The sequence below is a fragment of the Heterocephalus glaber genome, unplaced genomic scaffold (genome assembly GCF_053883595.1).
Source record: "Heterocephalus glaber isolate CG9 unplaced genomic scaffold, H.glaber_assembly_v1.0 deba00001743, whole genome shotgun sequence".
NCBI classification, from domain to species: Eukaryota; Metazoa; Chordata; class Mammalia; order Rodentia; family Bathyergidae; genus Heterocephalus; species Heterocephalus glaber.
Genome location: NW_028258449.1, coordinates 728197 through 746159, shown reverse-complemented (window position 1 = coordinate 746159; position 17963 = coordinate 728197). Strand labels below are relative to the sequence as shown.

The window sequence follows — 17963 nt, the reverse complement described above, 5'->3', positions numbered from 1 at the left end:
GCCTAAAAGCAATGGAGCCAGCTGGCCTTGGACTGAAACCTGTGAACTGTGGCCTCAATAAAACTAACTGTGACCTTCATCCTTTAAGCGGTTTATGTCAAGTATTTTGTCACAACAACAAAAAGCTCACATGGCCTCGGGGATACTTTTCCCCAAATCACCAAGGCTTCAGTTTTAAATGGTTTTCTTTCCATTGGGGGAAGATACCATCCTTCACCTGATACAGTGACATTAAGTTGACTACTAGATTTATGACCAAGTGGGCCAGTCCTGTGCCATCATACATCTAGTAGATACATACACAGTTCCCACATCCCACATTCACTGTGGGAACTAAGTAGAAGGGTTATGTGGTGCTTTCCTTGCCTTCTCTGTATTAACCCTACTTGTTCAACTTTTTAAAATTTGTAATGTCAATTCAAAATCAGTTCTTTACCTGTCCATCCTAATTTCTTCAGGGCATTAGAACATTTATACATAGATCTTAAAGATAATCAGATGATACAAAAGCTGGAAATCTCAGGGGGGTCAGTGTGGGAAATTTTTAGATTCAATATTAGGATATTGATTTGGCTACTTGTGATAAAGGCAAACAGCAGCAGCTTAAAAATGTAAAAGTCCATCTCTCGGTCCTGGGAGTTTAACCACACAGGTGGCCGGGGAGTTCAGTGGATACTGGGACAAGTGTCCTGTCCTAATGTTCAGCTCCCCTCACTTGATAGTTCCTGCTCTAAGATCTCATCTCATGTCACCGGCAGGAAGGGAACGAAAGGAAGTGGGCAGCACACGCCTTCCTTTAAAGATCCCTTCAAATCCCACTGGCCAGTTGCAGTGTGGACACAGCGAAGTGCAGGGAGGGTGGGCACTGCCACTTTGAGCTAGGCAAGCCTGTGCTGGGTTGAAGGAGAGTGGGTATTGCGGGCACAGTTCTTGCTGCCTGCAGCTTTGGAGAGCTGACCTGAGAAGCGTGCTCGACCCTGAGCTCAGCTAGGTGTCTGGAAGGCAGAGTGGGAATCACCTCGGGATGGGAAGTGGGAGAGGCTGCTCTGGAGTACAAGTGTGGAGCAGCAGGCTCGCGCATCTCAGGCCTCCAGTCCTGTAGTAAGATGTACCTTGCTTCTTCTGAAAAGCTGAAGCATAATCCCAAGCTTACCTTTGGCTGCTGTGCAGTTGGATAAAAGTAAGTTTTTTCAGTGCAACTTTCAGACTCAGCAGATTCCATATAAAGCCAAGATGACCACCTCTGTGTTCCTGTGATTTGAGTCCAGAGAGCCTTGCTTCCCTCCATCAGACCCTTCCACTACCCCAAGTCATTGCTGCGCTTCCAAGAAAGCAGCAGGAATTTAGACTTGAGCCCAGTGAGGATAAAAACAAAGCTTTTTAAATGCTCCTGGGTGGATGTGTCTACGTTATGTTTTTAATTGTACTCCGACTGTCACCACATTGTAAAACCTGCCTTCTTCGAGAATGTCTGCCTAGGAAAATAACCACAGGCACACCCTGCTGGTCGCAGAGCTGCTCATCTGGGACTTGGATTTGTTTACTCGATTAGCCGATCGCTCTTTCCTGTTAGTGTCCACATTCATCTTTTTCAGTTGTAACCCTGGTTTTTGTCTCAGCCTGACAAGACCCACCTGGATTTTGACAGCCACACTGATTTTGATCTGTTTAAACTGCTAGAAGCAAAATCTGATTTTGCTCCTCACATTCATTATTGGAAAAAGTAATTTTAAAAAAGGCAGAATTAGATCAAAGACCTGCATTATTTTAGCCAGGAAAAAAAGAAATTATAATACAAATATATGTATATATATCAAGTATTGGATTAATTTAAGTGTACAGGGGATGTTGAAAATTATAACTAAAACATGGTCATTTATTTGATACACAGATGCTAAGATTTTGAGGTCTGAAGTAGAAATGCTGTGATAATGGTGACTCTCTCCAGCCGAAATGGGAAATGGGACATGGCTGACTTCGACGATGGAGGAAACAGGGGACCTGGACCACGGTCCACAGGCAGCCTCTGGAACCTGGAGGACAGGAGCAGACTCTCCTCCAGGGCTTTGCACCTGGAGCAGAAAGATTGCAAACAAATGTGTGGGGCTGGGCTCATGTGTTACAGTGCACTGGAAATTGAACACACTCCACTTCCTCTCCTGCTCAGCGGGAAGTCTAGACCCACCCAGCACTAGCAGAGTACCCTGGGAGGCATCTCACCCAGGGAGTGTGTGACAGCCGAGGTCTGGCTGGGTCTGCACACCCAGTGCACTCTTCCCACATCCAGGCTGCTCCTGGAGTTCTTTGATTGTGTCAGGGACGGCAATCAAGTCTCATACTGGCCATGTCTTCTCCCTGTCTTCTCGCTGTATGTTGGCCTTACATTTCATCTCCCAGATGTGTCATGTCGTGGTAGGAATGGCCTTCTAGTGCCTCCCATGTACCACTCAACTTGGCCCTTTCTCAGGCCATTCTCCTTCAGCTCTTGTTCCCATCTGCCCTGCCAGGAGAAGTGTCTGGAGGCTTGGGGGTGTGGGGAACTTGGGGGGCACTTCCAGAGGGAGGAGAAGGGGCCTAACTCCAGGCACCTAAGTGAGGTGGAGGGGGCTGCTCCAGAGCAGCGAGTTCCAAGGCAGGGCCTAACTGCAGGGAAAAGCGAACTCGGCCTATTGCTTTCTTTTCTTAACTTAGGGAAAGTTGTTTTGTTGTGTTGTGTTTCGTTTCATTTCATTTAATGACTAAGAAAATATCTACACAGAAGAATCTGCACGATCTAGCTTTCATTGACCTGCTTCTGGCCAGTGGAGTCATTTGAGTAGAGCCTCCAGTGAAGGAAGTGAAGGCCACAGGCTTTTGTGTCTTTGTGTTGATGGTCAGGTTTATATGGGTTTTACATTGTCCCAGGAAAAGAAACCAATGGGATTGTATTCCTACTACCCAAGTGCTGATGCCATATGGATTTGCGCATTATCTTTTAATCCTCACAGTGTCACTCTGGAGTAGATACTATTATTTGCATCTTCTGCTGAGGAAGGAAAGTACTCACACATCACTAGGAAGGAGAGAGATCTTAGCACTCCCATTTATCACCAAGGACCCAGGGCAGCTGCACAGGGTACAGTGGGACAGCACCTCATCTGCTGCCTGGGCTGTGGCTGGCTGGTTGTAGAAGCAAGACCTCTCCACTGGGGCCATGTTCCAAAGCCTGGTTTCAGTCTTCAGAGTCCACACATTGCACTCCATGAACTCAGCACTGGCTTGCTCTACAGGATAGACTCAGGTCAACAGAATTTTAATACGGATCCTAGGTCACCCAGAAACCTTATGTCTTTATTTTAAGGTATTTCTTTCCAAGCACGATGTTCTTCCCCCTTTCCTCCTTCACTGTGCCCCTTTACCTGGCTAATTCAGAGACCAGCTGAGATCTAATGTTGATCTGGAAGCTTCTTGATCCTGCTAATCTTTGTCATTTGTCCTCCACCTGCCTCCCATTCCACATGCTCTGATGACATTGGGCTCCCCTAATGGCTTCTGTGGACTTGTGTTCTCTGTGTGTGTCTGGTAACTGCCATAGGATCAAAACTCTGAAGGCCAGCCTCCCTGTTTCATTTATATTCTTCTAGCTGGTGACTTGGCACAGGTTTATCTGTATAGGACAAGCTCTGTGACATTTTCTTGTATGAATAAAGAATGGAAGACCTATGTACAAGTCCTGGCCCTGGCACTTTCTCATCATGTGACTTATGCCTCTAGAGCCTCAGTTTTCTCATTGGCAAAGGGAAATATTTTGTTGCAGTGATAGGAAATTCTTTTCAAACATGAACATACTGGGATTGGCTGTAAATCAGCAATCATATCTTGCAAATGATAACTTGGGAGTGCTGCCATGGGCTTCGTTTCTTCCCCATGTGTTGATTCTTTCACTGCACTCAAATATATTAATGGCTCACAGACACACCTATTTTTGTGTCAATAATTCAGTCCTTGACCCAGGGTCTATTTCCTATGGGATATTCTCTTCATTTAGATGACTGGCTCATCTAAGAGGAGACTTTTGAGCCTAAGAAAATAATTACTTATGTCCACTTCGTTGTTGTTGTTGTTCCCATGTCCATCTGTTTTTACCAGTGGTAGCTAATGAAATCTTTTGCTGTCCTGAGAATGTCAAATGAAGATAGTTGAGTAAGCTAGTATATGAGAATTAGCAGTACCAAATAAGAAAAAAATCTTCAGATATTACTGATTATCCATGAACGTGAGTTGGTATAGACATAACACCATATAGTAACACTATGGGATATTTGATAGGAAAATAAAAGGAAAAAAGCTTACTGTAGCACACCAGCAGTAAAAATGTGAATATCAGTTGTAAGTAATTGTGTAGCTCACACATAGTGCCCCCCAAGTTAGTCCCAGGGTAGAGGAACCCATGTAAAGCTATACCACTGGACTTGAGACGTCTACATTTTGGAGTTTGCTGCCTTCTATATTCCTAAAGCTTATTACCATAGGAATCAGAATCTTACCACATCCTTCTTACTAGTAAATTAAACACATCTAGCTATTTCATTAATATTGAGTATGTAATAAACCAAAGTGCTAATTTACTAAGAATCTGTACATGAGCAATTAATTTTTCCTCAAATATGTTCTACTTTTTGATTCAAGACTCAAACTGAACATTTTTTAAAAATTATTTTTTAATCTTCTTGCAAAATCTTGATGTGTTCTGTTTTTTGTTTTCTTCTGAGGGGTTCTTCCTGTGTTGCCCATGGCTCGCCTCCAACTCACTTAATCTTCTTGGTTCAGCCTCCTGAATAGCTGGGACTACAATGCCAGGCTACCTTACCGCAAAGTCTTCATATCTTGGAAAATGATAGCAAACACTAGGAACACTAGTATTCTAAGTAACTCACTACAAATAAATTTAGTCTATATTTAACTGAATATTTCTTGCTCAGTACGGAATTTCTTTCATCTTTGGACAAAGACTGTTCAGTCTAGCTAATAGGTTAATTAGCATTAAGTTGAGTTTTTCTTTTTTTTTTTTCTCCCTCTCTTTCTCCCTGCATTACCTTCATGGCTTGCTGCTTACTCAGCTTATCTAGCAACCCATGATGATCTCTGACACGCTGACTCCGCAAAGCCCACTCCCGAGTCAGCTGGCCGAGACCTCCTGTGACTCCTGTGAACAGAGGTCTGTTAGCCACACACCAGGGTGGGAGCAGGCACAGTCACTCTGGACTCAGCTCACAACCACAAGAATGACTCTCGTGACTCAAGTACTTGGTACAGAAACCTTAAGGAAAGTCAGTACTTTTCAGGAAAATAGGAGTATATCTCTATTTCATATTGAAAATAAATTGTGATGGACCATTTTGGGGATAGCTTTTGTGTTTGATTATAAATTCCTTAAATTACTTTGCAAAAAGTAGGTTAAAGAAATTAGGAAAGCCATGTTCATATTTGTAAGTCCTAGTGTTAAGAGTGCATTGCATGGGCCGGGGATTTAGCTCAGTGGTGCCGCCACCTGCCTCGCAAGTGCAAGGTCTCGAGTTCGATCCCTGGTACCAAAAAACAAACAACAAAAAAAAAGAGTGCATTACAATTTTTATGCTACCTATGGGGAATATGGATACATAAATTAAAGTGCAGCTCTCAAAAGTTACTAATCATATTTATGATAAATAATGATGTTATACATTTGACTATGTTTTCATCATTCAGATCGGTGATTCTTAATTGGTGGGTGATATGAATGTGGTTTATAAATAATGTAGTACTGGGCTGGGGATTCAGCTCAGTGGTTTCACCGCCTGCTGCGCAAGCGCAAGGACCCGAGTTCGATCCCCGGTACCAAAACAACAACAACAATAATAATGATAATAATGTAGTACTTTGTCTATTGGCTCTGATTTTTAAATTACTTAACTTGATATTTAAAATAGCCTAATGAAAAATTTTCATCATTGAAATATTAATAAACTTGGCCTTATCTACCCTAAAAAAGGGGGTTGGCAAATGGCAGAAGTTTATTTTACTTTTGTAGAGAAAAGAATAAGAAAGGGACAAGACCTCTGATGAGGAGAGCAAAGGACTATCCATCCCTCCCCATTCTTGCTTTTAGTCAAGCACACTCATTTCCCACTCCGAATGGATAGAAGGAACAGAGGCCCTCTGTGAAAAGCTGGGTTGGTCCCTGGGCCCCAGCTGCTGCCCTGGGCTCGCACACCTAGCACTGATCTACTGCAGTCCCCCATCTTGGGGAGATTTCAGAGAGAAGCCCCAAAGCCTGGGCAAAAAGAAAAAACAAAATCCCAGCACAGTTCAAGAGTTTATTGTGAAAACAGAGAACACTCAGAAAAGGAAGCAGTAATCCTAAGAGTACTCAGGATACCTCATTGGAAAACTTGGGGACGGACGGAGGAAAGACAACAGAAGGGTGTTGTTTCTCCTGCTGGCACTCAGCGCCCCCCTTCCTGTACTGTGCGTGTGTCCGCTCACTGCACAGCACCCCGTGACCATCCCACTCTGCCCAGGGGCGTTCTATGACTAGATCACTGCCGCACTGTACGGCTTCTGCCCTTTAAAGACACGAGACGTAATGGGAAGAAAGAGGGACCGAGGAAGACAGCAGGCTCAGGAAACAATGAGGAAGTGAGTGGAAATGCCTTGGGAAGGGTGTTTCACAGTGATTTTCCTATGAGAAGTGGAGAGCAAATCTTAGAACACTGGGAAAACATTGCTTTTTCCCATTGATAATTTTCCTTCCTCCTTTGGTGTTTTTACCAAACCTCCTTTAGTCTTAAGAATCTAGCTCTTTTGAATACTAGGACATCTCAGTGGTAATGAACTCACCAGGTAATTTTTAAACAATTCCATTTATGTGCATTGAATCAAAGCAGTGGCACCAGACTCGTGGAAGGAGCGGCTGGGGATCCTTCAGAGGATTCATTCCCACCTGGCTGCGCCTGGCTGCAGGACCTTGGTCTTAAGGTGCAAGTACAGGTTGTGGCTCCCTCCTCCATAAAGTAGAGATAACGATGCCGCCTGGCAGGAGCCTCGTGGAGACCCCTGAAGTGGACGAAGGATGTGATCACCCAGTGCGCTCGGTGCCTGTGGGTCTGCGTGTTTCGCTCTCCGTTCTATGCCCAGCACCCAGGACAGAGCCCAGTGTGGAGCAGGTATGCAGAGGAGCAGTGAAAGAGTGAGTGATTGCACAGGTGTGACAGCTGCCAGACACCAGAGGCCTTGGTAAAGCAAGTGGCTCATTATCCTGAGGGTTGAAGAGGAGGTATGCTTTGTCAGATCTATTTTTTCCCATCGTGCAGCATGGCCTTAGGACCCTTCAAATACCGACTAACATTGTATCCGCTGTGTATGTCCAGATTGTCTTTCCTTAGCCCTGACCCCGTGTCCTCCATGAGGCATCTAAAATGATCTCAGGCTGTCTAGTCAGTATCATTTGAAAGCTTGAAATGAGAAATCAAACCAAGTCACACCTGGCTGGTAGTCATTCAGAAGTAAATACACTCATGGATTAATTTTTGAAGACATTTTCCATCTCTACTGCTTCCTCATATTTCTGAGAGAAGCATTTAGTAAAACAAGACTATCTTTTCAGCGTCTAGTTATCTCTTTGTCAAGACTGAGCTTGGTAGATTACGCAGTATTAGTGTTGGTTACTTGCCAAGTATAAAACCGGGTAAAAATAAAACCAAATAAAGCCCTAAATGTAGTTGAGAAGTTGCTTTCCTGAACCTAAGTGAAATTCAGCTATATAGCTTTTATTTGTTTTTAGAACCCGATAATATCAGTCAGATTAAAGCATATATTTTTGTAAAACTCCAGGGACAAAAAGTCAAGTTGCATCAGATTGAAGTCCTTAAAAAAATGATCCAGTTTTCAATTCAGCTTTTCAGCAATAGCAAAGACAATGAGTAAGGTTTAGATTCAGAACCTTGTACCCAGAAATGCTGTGGTCAGGGCCAAGAGAGAGAATTGAGCAGGGTGAGAATGAGAGGGAGTTTTCCTGTTTGCTTAAAAAAAGAAGGGAAAAAAATGAGACAAAGCCTTCCCTGGTCCCACCTTCAAGCTAGCCAAGGGTGTAGCTGAGACCACGCCATCCAGCGCCCTCTCTGAAGCTGCCTTCAGGTGCCATCCACTGCTCCCTGCCTGCGGCCTGGACTCCCCTCAAGGCCCACATTAACCCTGTGCTGCACTACAGTGCAAAAAACACACTGCACCCGATAAAGACAGGCCATGGGGCCCCAGTAGACACTCCTTGGCATCTGGACACTGAGCACACAGGTTCTCTCTGGCTTCACTCACAGCTTGCTTGCTTCTCTCTAAGAGGTTTCACTTTTGCTTTTCCTCTCACTTGGAATGCATTCTCATCGTGGCCAGCACAAAGGGTACCTCCTCCTGGAACTCCTCTCAGATTAAGCCATGGAAACTAAAGCTGTCTCACCCCTGAGCAGTGGGAATCAGTTCAGAATGGTTTGTTGGTTATTCTGTTGCATTCCTGTTTCTCTTGGTACCCGCAGCTCCATGCCCCACCAAATACACCTTCCCCCAGGAATATCCTGGTTCCCCTAGGGGCACACCCCCCACACCCACCCACCCTCCACAGACAGTGTTGGCCCACAGGGTGCACCCTCTGAGGGGATATTCCACCCCAGATAATGAAATTGTTAGCATTGGGAAAAACCAGATGACTCTGATTGCTTGTAGCTGTAAATCTGCCAAGAATGGGTACAAATGGAATCAAGACTGTGAGAGTTGGACACATTTACACCTCAGAATTGCTTTATGGCAGATTGGATGACTAATAGAAAGTCTTCCAGTGGGAAATAATACATGGTATTATATTTAGTTGTGTGACCTGTATGATGTTTGAACTACTGTACAAAAGAACTGTTCTGATTCAATCTTTAGAAAAATGATTTGGAAGAGATTACATATTTCTAAGGCTGATAGGCTATCGTAAGCATGTGATACTTTCTGAATTTCCCCAGTGTGAGTTGAGCCATAGGGCAGTGTGAAGTAGCAAGGACATGATATCTGCTCTTGGCCTTTTATGCTAGAAGTTAATGGGGTAGACAAGGCAGGCCACAGGAGGGTTTTCAGAACCTAGAGAGTGTATATGGGGGTCAAGAGCAGCCAACATTGATGTCTATACCGGAGTTACGTGCATGTGTCATGGTAAGGTTAGTGGTCACATGTGTTTGCTTTGGATGAAATTCTTTTGTTCATATTCTATAGAAAAGGTAAACTTCATTCTTTCTTTTTTTGGACAGTATAGGCTTTGTTGGAGAGGAACTAGAAGACTTAACTGGTGACTTGCTATCCTCAGTACAGACTGTGTGCTAAGAAGGAAAAGAACGTGGAAGCTGCTGGGGAAGTTGCCTTGTTGAGATTGAACGTGGGACCTGGTAGGGACCATGTGGAGGGAGGCTGCTGTGGCTCACTCAGCTTTGTCAGGTGGGGCAGGGACAGGGCCACTTCCTGTCAGTCCAAGCGTATGCAAAGTGATGTGGCTAGGACAGCATTTGACAGTGCTGGTTCTAACGGTGACATTGAAAGAGATAACTCAGCACAAGGTGTTGAACACTGGGAAATAAATTATTAAAAACTCATTGCAATGGCCGGGGATTTAGCTCAGTGGTTTCACTGCCTGCTGCACAAGTGCAAGGACCTGAGTTCGATCCCTGGTACCAAAAAAAAAAACAACAAAAAACATTGCAACCAAGAAGGACAAACAAAATGAGAAGACATTTATTCCTCTTTCTGCACATGTCTTTGTGGAACACTTAGGTAGTCAGGAACTTTGTACTTCGTGCTTTGGAAAGAAGAAAGGCAAAATGAAATTTATCACAAGCAGCCTTTTTAAGAGGAAAAGATTATTTTTGTAATTCATTAAATCTATTAAGTCTTGTATATTTGAATACTTTAAAAGTATTTACTAATTTTTCCATTCAACATATATCAAGTGACAAATTTCTATTTTTTTTTTGTAGTAGGAAACAGAAAAGTTGCTAAATAGTAAATATGACCTCTAGAATTTTGAACATACCAAAAATGATCAAAATGAGTTTTTATTTTCTGTGATTGCATTAGAATAAACTCCAAGGATATTAAAATTATATGAATTCTTTTATCCACTTTGATACAATTACCTAAAATAGGAATACATGGAAGAAGACTTAGCTCACTTCAGATGGTCTCTTCACTAGCTCCAGGCCTCCCCTTGGACGTTGTCCTTCTGTGTGACACTGTTTATTGCCCACTGGAGATAAGCGTTTCCCTCTGAACTTGGTCCCTAAGCAAGGGTCACATCTGGCAGCCAGGGCAGAAACCACAGCCTGGCTTGGCTGTGGGCGGGGTCCCTCAGCGGTGGGCTTGCTTCCGCCTGGAGTTTACGGGCAGAGAACAGATGACCCCTTCTATTGGAGCCACCCCAGCTCTCCCTTGGTGGCACCCTCGTGGGGCGGGGGTGTGGCCACAGGAGGCCAGCTCGGGGTCGGCGGTCGCTTTGCAGTGGTGGCGCCATCACTGGTTCAACCATGATATGACCAGCTCGGCTCCACACTCCCCTGTAAAGTGAGGGCAGCCGGATGTGGCCGCACGGACCGCAGGGACTGTGCGTGTCCTTTCGTAGCGCGCTTGTTGTACTGCTGTGTGCCAGGCGCTCCTGTAATCACCTTACAAATGGGAGTGCATTGCGGTTGCATGTCCACCCCCAAGGAAGTTACTCCTCTTATCCCCATTTCACCAGTGAGGAAGTGGAGACGTGGAGAGTCACCTGCTTAGATCCCGAGCCTGGAACCAGGCAGAGCTGGGATTCAGTCTGGCGTGAGAGTAATGATGTATTTTGTACCCTAACGTGCATGGCAGAAAACAGGCAGTGTCTCCTCCTCCCTGCGGTGGTCACAGAGACCCTCAGCAATCACGCCTTTGCCTAGGGGCTGCCAGCTGCATTTAGAGTGAGTCTGACATTAGGTTTCCTACAAGATCAGAGTAACAACGAGGTAGTAGATGCAGGACTCACTTATGTAGGTGAAGCAGGCTGACATAAGCCCTTCTCCACTGTGCCCCACGTGGGTCCCTTCACAGCACTCTTCCCCTGGTGAGGACGCCCTCACCACAGAGGGACACTGCTCCCTGGGCCATGTGACTCCAATAGGATGCTCACCCTGAGCGTGGTTCACAGACTTTGCATTGACCACACAGTCAGCCAACAGATACTTCCACTTGGGCCTAGAACCAGGAATAGGTTCTGGAGCAGGGAGAGCGGTCAGGGGAGCGTGCCAGCAATGCCTGCTCATGCTGGTGCCTCCCTGAAGCTGTGGAGCCCCGCACAGGCAGTTACACCAGAAGCTGACCTTTGGCATGTCAGTGCTGTCCCCACCCTCCAGGTGCTCAGAGTGAAGGTTGCAGGCTCTGTGGTACAGCTGCCCCTTCCCCGATAGACGGACGGAGAGCTGAGCAATCGCTGGCGCCAGCCTGAAGGCAGACCTCGGCTTGTGCAGAAGGAAGCAGTCAGTCTCTCCAGAGGCGAGGCCTCAAGCTGCAGGTGGCTGAGGCCACCAGCTCACTGATTACTCAGCCACGCCCAAGATCCTTCCACCACCCAGGTTTCTGGCCCCACCTGCGTCACTCCTTCGATGACCCAGAGTTGGTAAAGGTGGCCAGTTGGGGAGGCAGGGCTTCTCTGTGTCCGGAGGAAGCCAGCAGCTGGGGACTGCCCTGAGAGTGGCCTGGGACACCAGGAAGCCTGGCACAGTGAGTGGAGGTTGCTGCTGGGAAGCCTCGAGGGAGGAAGCAGAAGCGTGAGCGGGACCCATCCTCTCCTGGCGGCTTCCAGGCCCTGGCCCTCCACCTCACCTCCCAGTGTTTCTTCCCACCTTTGCCGGTGTGGGCAGAGCAGTCAGCGTCCATGCTTATCAGCCAGTACCCGAGACATTCCCAGGAAGGAGGAAGAACCTGACTTTCTCTGCTACTTTGAGAAAGTCATCAAATACTTACTAAGAGGATTCTGACTTGAGGAGAGGGACTGTTGTGGTTTTGTTGAAGCTGGAATATACTCTGAAGAGTTGGTGGGTTCCCCAACCAGGCATTTATCAGGGGACGAGGGAGCCAGCCTCCCAGAGTGAGCTACAAACTAAAGGCTTCCTTTGCCAGATTTAGACAGCGACTCTCTTGGCCAGCCCAGAGTCATGCTGCAGAACAACAAGCTGTTTTCTTGGGAGATGGCTGTGCAGTGTTGTCCTGAGACATAGAATAGAAAGTCTGACAAGCACCCAGCCCTAGCCAGCCCTGGGGTGAGACCTTCTGCAGGATAGGCCTCAGTGCTGCTCCCCCAGAGCCTGGCCATTTCCGCCCTAACTCCCTGAGTCCACACTCGAGTTCCTGCTCACCTTCTTGTCTGGCTGTTTTTTGTGTTTCTGTGAACGTATCTGTTCCCATCGCTGATCTGTAAGCTGCTTGGGTGCCAGGAGCTCGGAGCCAAGGGAATGCGAGTTCCAATCTCAGTGCAGCTGCTTCGTCGCTCTGTGACATGTGTGTCCCTTCCTCTCTGTGCTTCGGTTTCTTCTTCTGTGAAATGGGCACAGAAAAACACAAATCCATGCTCCCTCGACTGGCATGAGAACCAGAAGCATTAATGTGTGGAAATACATGGAAAGTGCTGAGAGAAGTGCTGAGTGTGCAGTAGGAGCTCCACCGTGCTTTAACCATGACCAGCGTCCCCATGGAACCTGGCATTGTCAGTGCCGAGTGACTGTTTGTCAAATAATAAGGAAAACCATTGCCTCCTCTCGAAATTGCCCACAGCTAGTTAAAGAGATGGAGGATGGAAAGAAAGAAAAGAAAGGTGTGCTGTTTTTCTTTATCGGCATCTGTGGTCTGCAGTGAGGTTCTTGGTGCCCGAGGTGTGGAGAGCTGTGTGAAGATCTTTCATCTGAACCCCTCTGAGGTTTGGGATTTGCCGGGGGCAGGGGCAGAGCAGTGACCTGTGGGGAAAGCACCGCGCGAGGGTGTACTCCATGGGCGGGGCCTCTGCTGACCCCCTTCTCTGCTTCCCACAACCCCGGCTGCTTCGCCTTCCCGAGGCGTCACTGAGGAGAGGGGCACTTTAAAGACTCGAGCTTTCATCACCACATCTTGAAAGAAGTGCACATAATTGCACTGCGTATCAAGTGGGCACTCATACCGGGTCCAGGTCACCGCATCACTATGGAGACACGTTTGCTTTAAAACCTGGCAGTCACAAGCAGGCCTTTCTTCATAGGAGCCAGTGTCGAGTCCCTTTAGAAACAGGCATTCATTCCTATTCTCAAGCCGTAAGAGGCCTATGAAATCAAATAATTTCAGATTAAACAGAAAATTCATGCCATAGATGAATGCTAATAAATCCTGCCATGTGTCCTCCCCTGAGCTTGCACCGCCTCAGATCTGCTGCATTTATTTTCGCTGTCCTTTGCTCTTTTGCTCCCATTTGCATTCTGCTGCCATGGGGAGGTGGTGTGGCACTTAATGCAAAAATGGTTAATCTTCATTCATAAGCCCTTGCCAGTACTGAAATGGAAAATTCGAAGGCAAGCTTGCCATAAAGTGTGCTTTGTGCTCCTGGCTGCCGTATCTCTGGGTGTGCAGCCTGCAGGAGGCTCACGATGCCGGCTCCGGGGGCCACATCAGCACCCAGCTGCTGAGGAGAGGCTTCTGCCATAAAGGTCCAACACTTGCATCAGCACATCTTGCCCCAGCTCCACTCAAGCGATATTCTAAGTGATTGGAAGCTTTTATCTGCCTCCTAAAGCAGGCCTTTTCAAATAAGTGTTGACTGTTAATGACCTGTTTAAATAAAACATTCAATTTTCTTTCTTATCCCCACAAAGAAGTTAGTAGGCAGCGACATTTCTAAACCAAAGGCTAACCCTGCTTTTCAAAAGAGGCTGAAACAGAGCTTTTAAAAGTGAAATTTTTTCTGACATTTGCCCTTAAATGCTTTTCAGTGAAGTTGTTCTAACAGTGGGTTGAGTGCATTGAAGCATCTGAATAAAAATGCAACCTTGAGATTTTTTTTCCAAATTGAACAACCAAAAAGCCCTAAGTACTGTCATATGAAATTCATTTTTCACCCACCACTCTCTATTTCGTTGTTTATGTGTCCTCATTCCTAATAATGAAGGAGACTTTCCTCTAAGGAGCAAGGCACTACACAAGAATGTTTATTAAACTGTGGGAATTAAGCGGTAGGAAGAAGCCGAGGCATGGGGCGTAGAAGAGAGTGATCCAAGGCCCAGTGAGGAGAGGAGGAGTCGGGCCGGGCCGTGCAGACGCCCGGTGCTGGGAGCCTGCAGGACGCCGCGTGTAGACACAGTCCCCACTTTACAGCAGGAGCACTTTCTGCCTCACTGGCGTGCAGGTCTCTGTGCTTAGGGGACAAGTGTAAATGTGCTCGGTACAGAAAAATGCCCATCACCCATATCTGTGATTGATTGATTGGCTGGCTGGTTGGTTTTGAAGTGAATTTTCAGCTTCCTGCCCCCCGGGACAGCCAAGTGTCCCCATCAACTCTCGTTGTCCATAGGCAGGCAATGCCTCCCACCTTTCACTGCCCAGCTGGAGCCCAGCGGGCTGCCTCGTTGCCCTGTGCACAGATGTGCCGCCTTCCCAGCCCACACCAAGCCTACCTGCTCCTTTGCCCATTCTCTCAGGGCACTACTTCCTGCCAGGGACCCCCGATGGCTGCAGAAAGAAGTAATTCAGTCTGTGGTCTTGCTGCTTCTTCCAGAGGTGCTGGCCCACCCTAAACTAAGTGGTCAGGCCCATGTCTCTGAAGAGTCATGCTCTGGGGGACAGTTGGGTGCACTTTGACCGGAGGCTCTTTAATGCTTCTCACATCACGTCAATGCCTTCCTACACAGCCCGTCCTCGTCCTGACTCCTCCTGTCAGGCAGATAGGAGAAAACATCTCAGGCTCTGTCTAATCCTGTTGCTGTCCAGCCTGTGCCAAAGTCAGATGCATGGACGTCTTAATTAATTGATAATGAAGAAGCAGTTAAGCACTGGACCCTGCAATGTCACGGAGCTGGGAAAGCCACCTACTAAGTGCAGCCCTCTGCCCTCTGACCCTGGGGAGGAAAGCGCAGAAGCAGCTGTCCCTCTAGACCAAGCACATCCCTCCGCTCTGCGGTGTCTGTGCTGCAGTTTCTGTGTCCCACACTGGGCCCGCCTGGGGGTGAGAAGGCCAGACTCTCGGCACGCTCACTGCGTCCCCAGACCATGAGAGAGCGAGGACTTGGTCATACTGGTTCTGCCATGCGCATGGTGGCACAGGCTCCGAGTCAGCCTTCCTGGGTTGAATCCTGGCTCTGCCGCTTCTGGGGACCTTGAGCTATTACTCAGTCTCTCTGCTCCTCAGTTTTTCACATGTAGAAAATGGGGACAGTCATAGCGTCTGCTTCATAAGATTGTGAGGGTAAAATGAAAGGACGCGTGTCAAGCACTTTGGCAGAGTGCTGCACACTCTGTTCCTCTTGAGTGTGCTGATCACCATGTGTGGCGGGCCGGTGAGGGGACTCTTCTGGAGCGGAGCCTGTCAGAAGCTGCCCCGTCTGCCCATCCCAGCTTCTGAGGAGTCGGTCTCTTGTGTGCAGGGACCCGGCTTGGTCTCGGCTCCCCAGTTCAGCAGGTGTGCAAGTGCGTGTGTCCTGCCCTGCACAGCCAGTGGACACCACGGCTGCACCCAGCCCACTGCATGACAGGCAGGCCCTGGCCTTTCTGGGAGGTTCCAGGCACTGAGGCTGCTCTGTGGGCACCCGCTCTGGGACGGCACTGTCCAGTACAGATGTCTCGGAGCTGCACCTGCAGTGGTGAGGTTTCTACCAGTCATCCTCGAAAAGTAAAATGAAATGAGTGGAATGAACTTCAGTATCATATTTTGTTTTACCTAATCCATCAATGCCATCATTTCAGCATATAATCAATATAAATTAATGTAATATTATTAATAAGCTTACCTTCCTTTTTTTGTACTGACCCCGTAAAATCCAATGTATATTTCACGCTTCCAGCTTATTCTGGCTCAGGGTAGTTTTACACGAAAATGACCTGGGTGTTGCTGTTCTCCATCACTCTACACACGCACACACACACACACACACACACACACACACACACACCCCAATTGGCATGGGGCCCAGAAATCTCTTTCAAAGCTCCTCATTTGATTCCAATGATTAGTAAAAAAGACAAGGACCAGCCTGACCATTGGCCTTCTCTAAGCTGTAAGTTATGACACTCATTACTCAGGTCATATTATGATTATTAATTAAGTAATCTGTTAACCCCAAATATGCAGTATGATTTTTATATTTTTACAAATCATGGGGAAATTTTTGCATAAATGGCCTCCAAAAATTGTTGAAATTATTATTTTAAAGTTTTTCTTTTGTCTTTCCTTTGGCTCCCTAAATCCAGCTCAAGCAGAGTGATATAATTAATATCTGAGAACAGAAAAGTGAATCTAACAGCACTAGAAGGTTTCAGAGAAGGGAAAGTGAAACTATTACTGCCTCCTCAGTAAAGGGAGGGGAGGCCAGTGGGAAAGTCATGAGGCCAGTTGGCATTTCAACACATTGTTCTGCTTTTCAAGCTCTGTGTGATTGCATGAGAGATGCAAATACATGGAGTTTGATAATCCAGCAGATTGACATACTTACTAAGCTTCTTGAGCTGTACCGATCAGCTGTACTAATACTGAAACAAACATATTTACCAGAATTTCTACTATTCAGGTTTATTGTTCATCAAAAGTATTTACCTTTGTTTATAAGCTGGTAGGTTTTTTTAACGAATATTAATGCATAGTAGTAAGATCTGTGTTAAATGAGGAGTTCAGTTTGATATAGCTGTGGTTTTAGAGATTGGTGATAACCATATTTGTCTTATATTAATTTTATTATGGAGAAGTATAGAGATGATATAGTACAGTGGTTGCTTTGTGATATCTTTTGCTCATAAGTTTCAACAATTTTCTTGATCTTTATTTTCCTCTAAAATATATGTTAAAATATTATGATACCCACATATATTTGTAATGCTATTACTGAAATCTAAATACGAATTTTAAGGAAAAAAATCTTCAAGCGGTATCGAAGTCTTTGAAATGTTATACTTCACTTATATTTCTGGGTGTATGAATCTGTATTGATTAATTGATTTGCCTAGAGGACGCATCCATAGATTTGAATACAGCTGTGTGTCACTTATCTTGGGTACATGCTGAGAAAGCATCATGAGGTGAATTTGTCGCCAGATATCACAGAGCACAGTACATTCACACACACCTAGGTGGCACAGTCGATGACACACCTGGGCCATATGGTGTACACCACCATGTATGCATCCTGTCCTTGGCCATGACTCTGCTTAGCCCTCGGTAACTGACCTGTTTCAAGAATGACCTCAGCTGATAGTAAACATTTAAAACTAGGTTCCCTCCCAAGAGGTCAGAGATCCCTGTGCCCCTCTGTAGACTTGAGGCTCTTGTGACTGAGGTGTGTTCAGGAGTGATCAGTGGTCAGGTCCAGCAGCAGCACAGTACCAAGTGTGGCAGCCAAGCCTGATGTGAGGGAATTGGGAAGGTCTGCTGACCCCACCGCAGACTTAAAAATGACAGCATGAGAGGCTTCTTGGGCTTGCCCAGATACCTGCAGCTTGGAGACTTGGCTTCACATTGCTGAGCCCTAGTCTGGTCACATGGGAGGAGGCACAAATGTGTTCCCTGGAGGAAGTTTCTTAACTACCTAGAGGAAACCATTAAGATTCAGGTTAAGTGGAGTTGACTGTGGAGGTATAGTTCGTTACACAAAGCAAATCCTCAAAGCTTAGGGCTCAGCACAGTTTTGTGTTTGTCATGGGGAGGACGGATTCTGCTGCAGGAGTTAGTGAGCATG

The 17963-nt window shown here is 46.3% G+C and overlaps 1 protein-coding gene across 4 annotated transcripts in view; it reads left to right on the top strand.

The window, feature by feature from the left end:
* The window catches only part of Spats2l (spermatogenesis associated serine rich 2 like), a 141125-nt gene that overhangs the window by 50550 nt on the left and 72612 nt on the right, over positions 1 to 17963 (top strand). Inside the window, exon 1 of one of the 4 annotated variants that reach the window (XM_087200372.1) lies at positions 10706 to 11784. The exons of the other annotated variants lie outside the window; for them this stretch is intronic. The gene's annotated coding sequence lies outside the window, so the exon portion shown is untranslated. Of the gene's footprint in view, positions 1 to 10705; positions 11785 to 17963 lie in introns of those variants that run through there. 4 annotated transcript variants of the gene reach the window in all.